We start from the raw sequence: 12,232 nt of genomic DNA, 5'->3' as shown, positions 1-12,232 counted from the left end.
TTTCTGTTGTTCTGAAAGTCCATACATTCACCTGTATTTTATGTAAATTCTTTCTTCCTAAATGTGTATTCTGAAATTAACATTGTAAAATTTAATACAACTTTGTCATTGTATACATATGATGTAACTAATGCCAGTTGGAATACCTTCCGAATAACAGTACATATTATGACACTTTTTTTAGTAACATACATACATGTTGGTCTGACTATGTATTCTTCACTGTTATCTCACGAAATGTATGAGATGGAATGCGTTGAATATAAAACTCAAAAAAGTGATTGACGATTTTAAAAGCTAGAACTATGATATGCTAAATATCCCGACTGACCACAAGTCAAAATTACCCCTTGCATCGTTTTACGATATGCTAAACATGGCAGGTTTCCAATCCGGGTACGATTTCCCAGGTCATAATAGCGAGGGCCGAAACAGTACTGACAGCATATTGGTCTTTATAATTTTTTATCTTCTTGTTCATTTAATATCAGCTTCTACAAGATGAATGGGAATTAGCACGCAATGAACGGAAATAGCGCGCAGTCGCACATTTTGAAGCTAACGAGCCATAGGGCCTAAATTCGCCACTGGATTTATAAAAGTATGTAGGTAGGACATTTCAATGTGGAATTTGAACATTTTTCTTTCCAGACTGCCTACAGTACTTATCAGTCACAAAAGTATGGGAAATTTATATGTTGAAATATATATAAACTCATTGGCGAATTTAGACACTATGGCTCCTACTCATACGTAAATATAGACTAAATTTCCACGGAATCAGGTACGTTATGATGCCCACTGGTCGTTATTCGACAATAAGGCTGGCTATTAACTGCGCAAGTTTACTTCATGCACGCAATTTGCTTCATAATTGCTATAATTGCAGACATGTTAAGACAATCATATAGTTTTCTCAGGTAATTCTCACCCCCTTCGAAACTCACGTGTGCTAGTGTGTTGTTGACATTGTTCCTCTTTTAGCGTCTATTTTGAAACCTTTATTACGTCACAGTCTGTTTTTGGTCAACGTGTGAGAATGAAAATAGAGACTGTTAAGAAACAATAATAATTGGAAAGGATAAAAGACAGTGTTAAAAATAAATTGTGAGACTGTGTGATACTCCAGAATATGGAAGTGCTAAATAGTTTCAGGCCTATTGGTATAATATGTTGTTTCTCGAATGGTAGTTTACTTTTAAGTTCCATCCATTGTCTCTGTTCATTTATGAATTTCTTTTTATCCAAGAGTATAGATTATATATATTTTTTCTCTTTAAAATATTTGGTTGTTTGTAAGATAAAAACTTATCACAACGTTTGGAGTGTTATTTTTAAAGTTTTGTTAAATAACATGTTTACCACGTAAGTCAATGAGATTGGCAGCAAAACGTAATTTATAATTTGAAGTTTAAAATTATATACGTTTTAATTTCTTAACTTAGAAGAAAATATATAGAAAAAAGTATCGGTTATTGTGTCACATAACACGTCCAGTTGTCTTACTGCTCAGTTTCTAGTTATTACGCCCACCATATAATATTTACAAGTACCGGAGGATTTAGAAACTCGAATATGAGATATATACAAGCTAAATATAAAATAAGAACCTCCCGTCTCAAAAGCGAAAGAAATAATTTTGCCGAAACTGTAGATGTGTAATGAAAACGTCGTTGCTCTTAATAGGAATGGGATTTTTTCAACCCATATATACTTTACTTAGAGACCGTACTAAATTACAGGGATTTTGAGGATACTCATTCAGTAATTTGATATATTTTTCATTTTTAAAAAGTTAATTTTTGAAGCCCACAAAAATAATCTCCACACTCTATCCACAAGGCTTAGAAACGCACGTGCTGTATCTTGAAATAATGTTTTTCAATGCATTTCTCACTTACTTTCTATGTTTTAAGAAATCTAGTTAAAATTTAAACATTTATGATTAATTAGTAATGTGTATATTTATACACATACGTGACGTACGGTAACCGAAATATTACTGTAATTTCCAGTATTCTTTTGTAAACTAATTACATAGTTACGCTTACTGCATTTGTGTTATTCTAATTTTATAAAATAAGGTAAATTTAAAACCATGTTCGAAAATTTACAACTTTAAAATAAGAGGATAGCAAATTTTATAAGTACGTGCCCAAATACCATCTTCATTCACATACGTTGCAAAGTTCGACAGACATGAAATGGCTGAGCAGTATTATTGAAACACCTGCTTAATATTATATAAACCAATTTATTGAATATTCAAAACCAAAGAAAAACATGTTAGACACTTGTAAACCACATCAGGTTAAGCCAGAGTCTGAAAAGAAACGTATGACACTATATTGTTAACCAGAACTTAAATATTTTACACTTTAATCATAACATAGATAAAGAAAGTCTTCCAAGTTAACACATTAACACACGATAACAAAAACATTCTAAAATAACCAAAATGTGTTATTAGCAAAAACCTTCACCATGGTCAACTCTGTATCATTACGGAATAATACATATATAAATGAAATAATAAAACACTTCATAATTATTACTAAAACTGTAATAGTAAAGTGATAGACATCTAATACTGATCTGTTTAACTAAAATAGTAGGTTGGGTTACTTTCATTATTTTCGTCTCGTTATTATATCTTATACCAGGGTATATCGTGTCAAAAATGACTGGGCAAGTACCACCACCCTACTCCATAGTATACCCTACCATCACCTTTCATAGCTAACTGAAATATATACATTTTGTTAAATCAAGCTCAACCAACAGAGGGACAGAAAAGTGAAGTCAAGGCAGTCAAACCTTGGCAAATTACTTTATGAACCAATGAAAATTAAAATAATTCATTGAATGAATTCGTTGTGTTTATAAAATAATTATTGGGAAAAATCACTCAGATTAACAATTCCTAATATTTAGTAAAGCCAGTTCGTTTTTGCAACACTTCATTCCAACAATGACGTTTATGTTATGTTTCCTCTCTTCGAAAATGCGATATATAATGATTTTAGAAAATATTAATTTTAATTATAATAAACAAATAGTTAAGGTATATCACATATTTTACATTTTCAAACATTATTCTTTCACTTTTTATAAAACACATTGTTTTAAGCAGTTACTTACAATATATGTTAGTTAATTCACAGACTTCATGACACATACACTAGAGTACTTCACTGGTACAGTAATAAGTATACGGATTTACAATGCTCCAATCGGGAGTTTGATTCCCTCTGTGGACTTAGCAGATAGTTTGATGTGGATTTGTTATATAAAAAAACACACACACCCTTTCTATAATTCACGTATTGTATAAAATATTCACGCCAGAGACGTTGCTTACATATTTCCCTAAATAATATACAATAACAAAATATTAACGTTTCCTTTTTTTCAGTTGATTTGTTTCACAAAACTTTATTTTACAAGATATATGTAAATAACTATATTTACCCATTATCACCGTAGAAAATTATATTCTAAATATTGTGTTAAAGTTCTTACAAAACTTTGTATAGAGCTAATTTCTTCTTGGTTTTGAACTTACTGTATAATGTTGGCTAATACAATTCTTCATATAGACGTGCTAACAACAATGTACTTTATTGAAAATCACACTTTAAACAGAACTGTTGTTTCACTTACCACAACACATATTCACAAAACTTCAATATTAGATACAGAATTTAATATGAGATAATGTGTTCAGATTTATAGCTCTTCTGAAAACGTGAAAGACTAGAAAATAGATTAATCCTAATGTTCATTGTAAATATTAGAAGTTGGAAACATTTTTCATCAGTAGAGGTAATATGTGTAATCACAACTTTCACTTTACCAGGATAATGGTGGTCTGGATAATGGCCTTTAAATTTTATTTGTCGATTTCTTCAGATTAATTAATCTTGTTTTCCCCGTTATGCGGACATAATCTTATTTGAAAAACGTGATGATGATTTGATGGTATACCTACAGCCCAGTGTAATAATAAATATCGTATATCCAAACATGTAAGACTCGAATCTTAAAAGCACTATCAACAAAGCATAAAGGAAATAACCTAAAGAGATTTGATATTATATACGACCTCGGTAGCAATCTTTTCTCTGTTCTAACAATATTATATTTTGCAGCCTCAGTAGGAATTTTGTTTTTCAGTTTTACATATAAAACAACTTAGAGACCAAACATTATCTTCTTGCAGTCTAAATATACTATTAACCTCTTGAATTACGATATATAACTTTTTATTACACCAAAAGCTGACACTTTATATTTTAATGACTCCAATACTTGTTTCCTTCGAAATCCTTCCCAAAACCTGGCACTTTTTGCCAAAGCACCACTCGAACGCTATAATACTTTATGGGGCCCTTCGATGTTATCTTCTGGTAACCATAGCAAGTCAAGCTTATGCTTGGTTCTCTTCACGTAACCATGCTAATTTGAGATTCTGCTGAGGCCTATGCACTAGAATATTCATGTAGACACGGTTAGAAAAGGTTCTGTTTGGGTTTATTCAGTGATTTCTTCCTGTAGCCATGAAAACTGTTTATGATGGGTTTCTTTACCAATTAGTGAAGGAACCTACTAGAAATTGAAAGTTTAGATTTATTGCTAACTCCAAATGTAGAAATGATCAAGAGGATTGAAATTTGGAAACGTCTGGAAGTAAGCTATGTTGTGAATTGGACAGCTGATCAGATGTAGAATATTTTTAAAGGCAAATTTTTTATCAATCCAAAGAAAACATATTCCTTATAGAAAGAAAATGACAGAAGCAAGTTTGTATAAGAAAAAATATAGAAAAAATATATTATAAAAAGTATCATAAATTTAAAAAAATTGAGTTGACTGGTATGGCAGGAGACAAAGATTACTTAAGATCAAGAAAGTTGGTAAAACAAGAAATTAGATCATAAAAAATAGTGTAAGAGAAAAGGTTGGTTGGAAATATAATTAAGAGTAAGGGTAAATAAAATGTTAGGAGTGGGACAGAACCCTAAATGAGTCACTTTGTATTTGTTCTCAGCCCTTGAAGAGTGGGCAGGTACCAGAATACTGGAAGTTACCTAATGTAACTGTCTTTTCAAGTCAGGTGATAAAGATTATCCCAGTAGTGTCAGACCTATTAGTCTTACATCAGCTGTTAGAACATTTTGGGATGTTTGTTAGATGTTTTACAAAGCCATTTAACAAACTTTAGATTTTTATAGAATAGTCAAGACTGTTTTACTGAGGGAAAATCTTGTCTAACAAATCTTTTGGCATATATAAAAATAATGCATGTGGGTTATCATAACTTGAATTTTTAGTATGATTTGAATGGGAATAACCTTAACAGTGTTAAGAAAGACAAAGATCTTGGTGTAACAGTTGATCAGTCTCTAAAAGCAATCCAAGCAACGTGCTATTGCAGGTGGCAAAGCAAATAGAATTTTTGGAAAGCGTTACTAGAATGGTGCCTAGGACGAAGGGCTTGTCATGTGAGGAAAGGCTGAAATTTCTCAACTTGTTTTCCTGTGAAAAAAGAAGAGTTGGTGGGGATCTCATTGACGTGTTTATGATTGTAAAGAAAATTGAAAGTGTTGATGTATCTTTTTTCTCATATCTAACAATGAGAAAAATAAGTCTAGGTGACTAAAATATAAATTTTGGCAGGGTTAGAGCCATCTTCAGCTGAAACAGTTTTATTTTTTTACAGATATTTGGCCTTTAGAAAGGATTGAATTTGACTGTTGTAAAGGCAGTAAATTTGAGCTTAACAAAAACTTGGTTAGGGTACAAAACAAAGAGCTTGTTCTAAGAGTTATTTATTTTAATTTAGTTTAGAGGGTGGAACATCCAAGATGGACCAACAGATCATACGTTTTTCCAAAACATTATTTTGTGTTTTTAAAAGTAGCATGAGTGTTTTTGAGATAGAATAATTATCAGTTCCAAGTGTATTATCTTAAGAAATGTATGTTAGAATTTGTAATTATAAATATTAATGTACAATATGGTATGGTTAAGAGTCTTCTATTTTACAACCAAATCAGTTAGGTGCCTCTGTAGATGGAAAAATAATTAAAGATTTATTTGATATTGTAATTAATAATTACAGAAGAAAACTGTTTTGCAGCTTTAGTGAAAACTGAATGCTGATCTCACATTTCTTAAAACTAAACTTGTTTGTATAGTTTAATAGTGTAATTCTTCTTTAAATATTGTTTGGAAAACTTGACCAGTAATTATCATCTTTGAATACGACTTGTTCTTATTGACATTATCTGGTTTGATCCAGCATTGTTACTTCTTGAGTTTAAAATTACAGACAGTTCATGGTCTGTAACCTTTATTCAATACCAAATCTTTGAGTTTGTAGCATGTATTCAATCTTTCCATTAAATCTATTTGTCTCAAATTTATCCAGTAGTTTCAAGATAACTATCTTTTAAAACCTCAAGGAACCACAATAAGCTGGAAAAAATAGGTAATTTCTGAAAAACTTCCCTTGCAGACAATAGTCTTCCATTACAATAAAAAATTACTTGATCATAGGTGGATATCATTTTCTTTCAAACTTGACTTAATTTTGTCAAAGTTGTCAACAATGCCAACTTTTGTGAAATATGACTTTTATTATGTGACCTAGATACATACTGCAAAAATTGAATCTGTTGAGAACTCTTGATTTTCTGCTTTATCTATTTAAAACTATTTTTAAATGATTTTGATTTGTATCATCATGAACATTTACAACATAAAACCAACTGGAAGAGATGTTTACCCACATTATATCTGATAAAAAAGTAGTAGTTACATTTTCTTGCTCATGTTCTAATCAGTTGAAAGTTTACATATGATGAAACCTGTTTTGTTTCTGGTGTTGGAAGAGAAATATATATATTAGTTTGCTATAACTTAAAAACCAAATCAAAAAATAAATTAAACCAAATACTTTGTTTAATTTATTTTTGTTTCAGATGGTTTTTTTAAGTTATAACAATCTAACATAATTAGAGCTCTGGAGTTGCTATTTTTTAATAGCTTAAGTGGTGTTTCAGGTCATTTTAAATGAATTTCTCTAGAAGCTGCTTCTAAGAAACTTTTCTTTAAACAAAGATTCCCATTATTCATTGATAATAATCATTCCCAACAATGGTTCTAATGTTCACAGTGCCTACAAATAATTATTTCTATATTTATGAAAACATAGTGTGACCAAAATGCACTAGCTTTTCTATATATTGTAATATGTTAATTTAACTGAGTTTTACCAATAATTATTCTATGAATATGACATGAAATGACTTCATAAATAATCTTAAAGCAGAGCGGTTTGAGACTACTTCTTTTACTAACTTTTTTCATATACTTATTGGTTACATCCAACATACATCTTCTCAAAGAGATTAACCTTTTTACTTTAATTAACACTTTAACTAAATATTCATTTAACTCTATACTAGTTAATGTGATAACCAATGCTTAGGAATAAAGGGATCAGAATACTTACAGAAAGTTCAGGTGAGAAACAGTTGGTTGTCTCATTACTGCATGAACTTGCATGCAATTTAGAGACAACAGTCTCAGGAGAGACTGGTTACTTTTTGGCTGTATCATAAGGTGTTATTCAAATTTTCCTTAGTATCCTCCTCATCTATAAAATAGTATGTACAACTACCCATAAGCAGTTACAATACTTAATTGGTCAAATCTTTTGTGATCATGGACAAGAACTTACAACAAAAACAACTCTGATTATCCATTGGTCACAACTAGAGATGGTGAATCGTCACTCTTTTCTTGTACCTAATCTCATATTCTTGTTATCGATATTTGATCTAAGTGCCATCTTGGTTTTTTCAGGGAAAATCAACAGTCATCTGCAGCTTCAGGACATACTTGTGGCATCTTCAAGCTGTCAAAGATTCTTCCTGGTTCTGTTTAATTAATGCAGCGTCCAAGATTGCATAATCCTTTTACTTTTATAGTCACCTTGTGGTGTAAACATACAGCTGAAAGTTTCTTTACATGTTGCTCTCGAGTCATCTTCATTATATAATCATCTTTTTACACACTTCTTCATATACTTCACTGTATCGCACTCTCCTTACAACATACGCTGATGCGAGACATTTAAAATATATAAGGATGGCTCACAATGTTTACAGACAGTTGAAACCATGTTAGAGATTGCAGATAAAACTATAACATGAGAAACTGCGGCCTACAGCAGTAGATATGGCCAATCTAGTAAAACATTAAGCTTCTCCGTCATGGGTTCTCATTTCAACTTTACCTTTGCTAGAAGAATCTGTATATATACATCCCACGACAATTTGTATTTCTCGTTGCTCTAGCTACGTTACATTCTGTTTTCATATATTGTTTCATTTCAAAATGTTCCTTAGTGTTTCTCGTGAACCATTAGTCTTATTTCTGGCTTGAAAAATAGCGGTTACCAAGAACGTCACCAGGTGACTGAAAAAAAAAGTATTAAAATATTTTAAACATATAATAGAAGATTTACATTTCAATGAAAGAATTATACTAAAAAAAATATATGTAGGTTATTTTGAAATTCTTACAAAAGCTAAGTAACTGGTAAATAATTACATACACAAATACATCTAATTGGAGAACCACCTCACGTGCAATAACTAATACTTCTTAAACGTCACTGTATCATAGCAACTTAACGGATATTCAAAAAAAGGAACACAATAATTCGAATCGAGAGTGAAGTTTAGGAATATAGCTGCAAAAGTGTTAGAAGAAGCAATTATTCATATTGATAAAGTTGAAAAAAACACAAAAGAAACAAACTAATCGAGAATTATTAATATAAACAAAACAAGGTCAAACAAATTGATTTATATTTCACTTAATTCTTTAGAGGGAATTAGCTGGTAAAAATATACCTTAGATTTTGTAAGCAATTACTGATTTCGAATAAATTTAAAAGGCGTAAAACAACTAAGATAATGAATTAATGCAAAAGAAACTTATCATTGTAATCTTCCGATAATCTCGACAAACGCTTTAAATGTTTGGCCCCCTGCTAGTACAGCGGTATGTCTCCGGATTTACAACGCTAAAATCAGAGGTTCGATTACCCTCGGTGGGCTAAGCAGATAGCCCTTTGTGGCTTTGCTGTAAGAAAACACACACTTTAAATGTTTCCGTTAAATAAAAGAATGTTGTTATCTAAATAATGAATTTTTGTAGATCTAAGTTGTGATTTAGATAAGTCATGAACAAGTGACTTCTCTGGAAAGAGTTTTTCCAAACAAATGTCAATGGTCGAACCCAAAGGATTGTTTGTGAATAAATAACTTACAACAAAGCTACCAACTGAACATCCATTATGAGGATGCAGATCTTTAATTGTTTAATATAAGAAACTGAGTCGAGGACAGTACATTCATTAAATGTTAATAATCTGAGAATAAGTATAAGCAATTTGGTCGTTTTATAGCTGAGCGTTCTGATTGCAGAAAGTATCGGGGCCTCATGATTTGCTTGTTTTATTAATTTTCAGCAAAGCTAAACGAGGGCTATCTGCTCTAGCCGTCTCAAATTTAGCATTCCGTAATTGTTCGACAGTTTGGCTTATAGTGTTTTATTACAATTTCCGCAGTATTTTTTACTTTCTTGTTCAATCTGTTCTTTTGTAGTTGAATTTTTCTCTTTAGAATTATCTTAACTTAAAACTTTTACTGAAACAATGTAAGGTGTTTTTGCAAATATATTCTTAGGTACGTTTTCCACGAGACGATAACGAAAAGCTAGCAACGAATTTAAATTTCTTTTTCACCGAGACACAATGCAACTTCGAATAAATGGACAGTTTGTGTTTTGGAGACATTAACTCTGATGTTGTAACAGTTATGTGTTAAGAAAAGTTGTTCCTTTTTTATTATTCTCAAAACCATCGCCAGTATTTCGTGTTGTTAGAACACTTCCACACTTGTTCTCTCTTTAGTTGTTATAGAAGTTAGGACTGTCCATGTTATTATATTGTTTTGTCACGATGTTTTTTATCAGCCTCATTATTTTTTTGTATTCAGCTATTTATTGCATCAAGTTTCAAAATAATTTTTCATATTTTATGCCATAAATTCAAACAAAAGATTAAAAAACATAGATAAGTGTATTATAGGAAATATTATACGTCAAACAACGTTTTTCAAACACTGCAATTTTAACATTATTATGAAAAAAAGTGTAGATTTGGCTTAACTTTAGACAAACAAAGTTTTGTTGAAATATATATATATTTGTTTCACTAGGATCAGATAAAACCAACGGCTAGCAACAATCCTAAACACTTGAAATATGTCCGTAATAGCTTCAAAGAAAAATGTAAAATATTTTTATTTTTCAATTGTCTAGTGTTAAAAGTACAGGCAAAATCTTTTAATATTTTAATGAAAAAAAAGTCTACATTATTTATTTTGTCTCTAAACCGCCTCTTCGTCCCTTTTATCAAATTTACGTCAATTACAAAACTTCAAAACAAGTATCCAAAGTATGGAATTAAAACCCATCCCAAGTTCAGTTACTTCTTTTCGACAAAACATCCAAAATAAAGGTTTCTCAAGCAATTTCAATTCAAAATCGCAGAAAAGAAATTTTCAAATAATTATTTCATATCAATACATTTCTTTCAACGTCTCAACTTCTACTTTTTAAGAACTAGACCTCTTGCTTCTTTTCAAACATTAAACAAAGTCAGGTGTTTAGCCAAAAACGAAGCAGTCGGTTTATCTTTACGAAAGCAAACTCCACCTGAGTTTTGTTTCAACCTTTTAATTAATTAATCTACATGCCGTGATGACGACAATAATTATATACTTTGTACAGGTCGTGTACAACTTCCAGTATCCTTTCCACCACGATGAATTAAATCAAGTAGTAGTTTCAAATGATTTAATGGAGAACAATCGTTACAGCAACATTTCCTTTTTGGCTGTTAAATGAAACCTCATTACGTCTAAAACATTAAATAACTGGTGTAATAGTTTTAGAGATAAAGCAACATTATAATCGGTTAACAACAGTTTCCAACAGTTATCTAAGAAGATGATAAAAGTCACGTTTAATTTAAATGAAAACCCAATATATACTCGGAATATTCATCGGATAAAAGCGACTGATCATGTAGAAATAGTAAATACATATTTTGAGCCCTTTCCTTGTCAGAGTAAAGAAAGATTAAATGAGCCTAATATTTCAAGCCATAGTTATACAGAAACATCAGAAAATTCTAGGCATTTTAAAACTAACAGACATCTTATATTCTGTACACCTAACTAGGTTATTACCAAACCAGTGCTACTTATAAAGGATCAAAACGTAGAAAGCAAATCATTTTTATTGCAGGTCTAAAATATTGAATACGAATGAAATTCTTGTTCAGCATCTCGTTGTGATCCAGCAGATATGTTTCTTTAATAAATGTATCTCAGATAAAACAAAAATTATGAAAAGTCTTGACATATTTTTCCAAAGAAATGCATCTCTGTTTCATAATTCATTAAATATGTTCACTCTTTGTTATTTACAATGGTTCATAGATATACACTGTTGGCCAAAATCTTAAGGCCAATGAACATAAAGACAAAATATGCATTTTGCGTTGTTAGACTCAACCATTTATTTGAGTAGAGCTTCGAAAGTGGAAATAAGAAAATAGAAAATAAAAAACTTTTTTAGCATTTAATAGGGAAAATGTGAACAAAATGAAATTAGCCTAAATACTAGCTGGTCAAAAGTTTTAAGACTATACTGAAACGAAGCGTTAATCGGTAAACACGTAACGAAATTCAGTCATTTGTGTTCAAGCATTATCATTCTCAACATCTAACACTGATATCTCCGGTGTTATATTGGGTAAAAACATGGTAAAGGCTAAAACGTTGACAGAGTTTGAACATGGCAGGATTGTCAAACTGCAAAAGCAAGGTCTCTTAAAACGTGCAATCACTGGTGAGATTAGGCGTAGTTGAACTGCTGCTGGAAATTTTTTAAAAGACGCTGAGGGATACGGAACGAGAATTTCAAGTGGTCAGCCCAAGAAACTTTTGTTGGCGTTGAGTTGGAGGATTCGACGGGTTGTACGGCAAAACACCATCCGATCGTCAAACCAGATTAAGGCCCTTACGGATGCAGAATGCAGCTCAAGAACAATAAGACGACGTCTATGAGAGAGAGGCTTTAAAAA

The 12,232-nt window shown here is 31.1% G+C and overlaps 1 long non-coding RNA gene across 3 annotated transcripts in view; it reads right to left on the bottom strand.

The window, feature by feature from the left end:
• Window positions 1–2,238: 2,238 nt before the first annotated feature.
• The window catches only part of LOC143253457 (uncharacterized), a 52,740-nt gene continuing 42,746 nt past the window's right edge, over window positions 2,239–12,232 (bottom strand). For 2 of the 3 annotated variants that reach the window (XR_013029637.1, XR_013029639.1), the window contains exon 5: window positions 3,406–8,487. This is a non-coding gene — a long non-coding RNA (uncharacterized LOC143253457). Of the gene's footprint in view, window positions 2,324–3,405; window positions 8,488–12,232 lie in introns of those variants that run through there. The other variant, XR_013029640.1, reaches the window with a different exon arrangement.

Source organism: Tachypleus tridentatus, chromosome 6 (genome assembly GCF_004210375.1).
Source record: "Tachypleus tridentatus isolate NWPU-2018 chromosome 6, ASM421037v1, whole genome shotgun sequence".
Taxonomy (NCBI): domain Eukaryota; kingdom Metazoa; phylum Arthropoda; class Merostomata; order Xiphosura; family Limulidae; genus Tachypleus; species Tachypleus tridentatus.
This window is presented reverse-complemented; position numbering and strand designations above follow the sequence as displayed.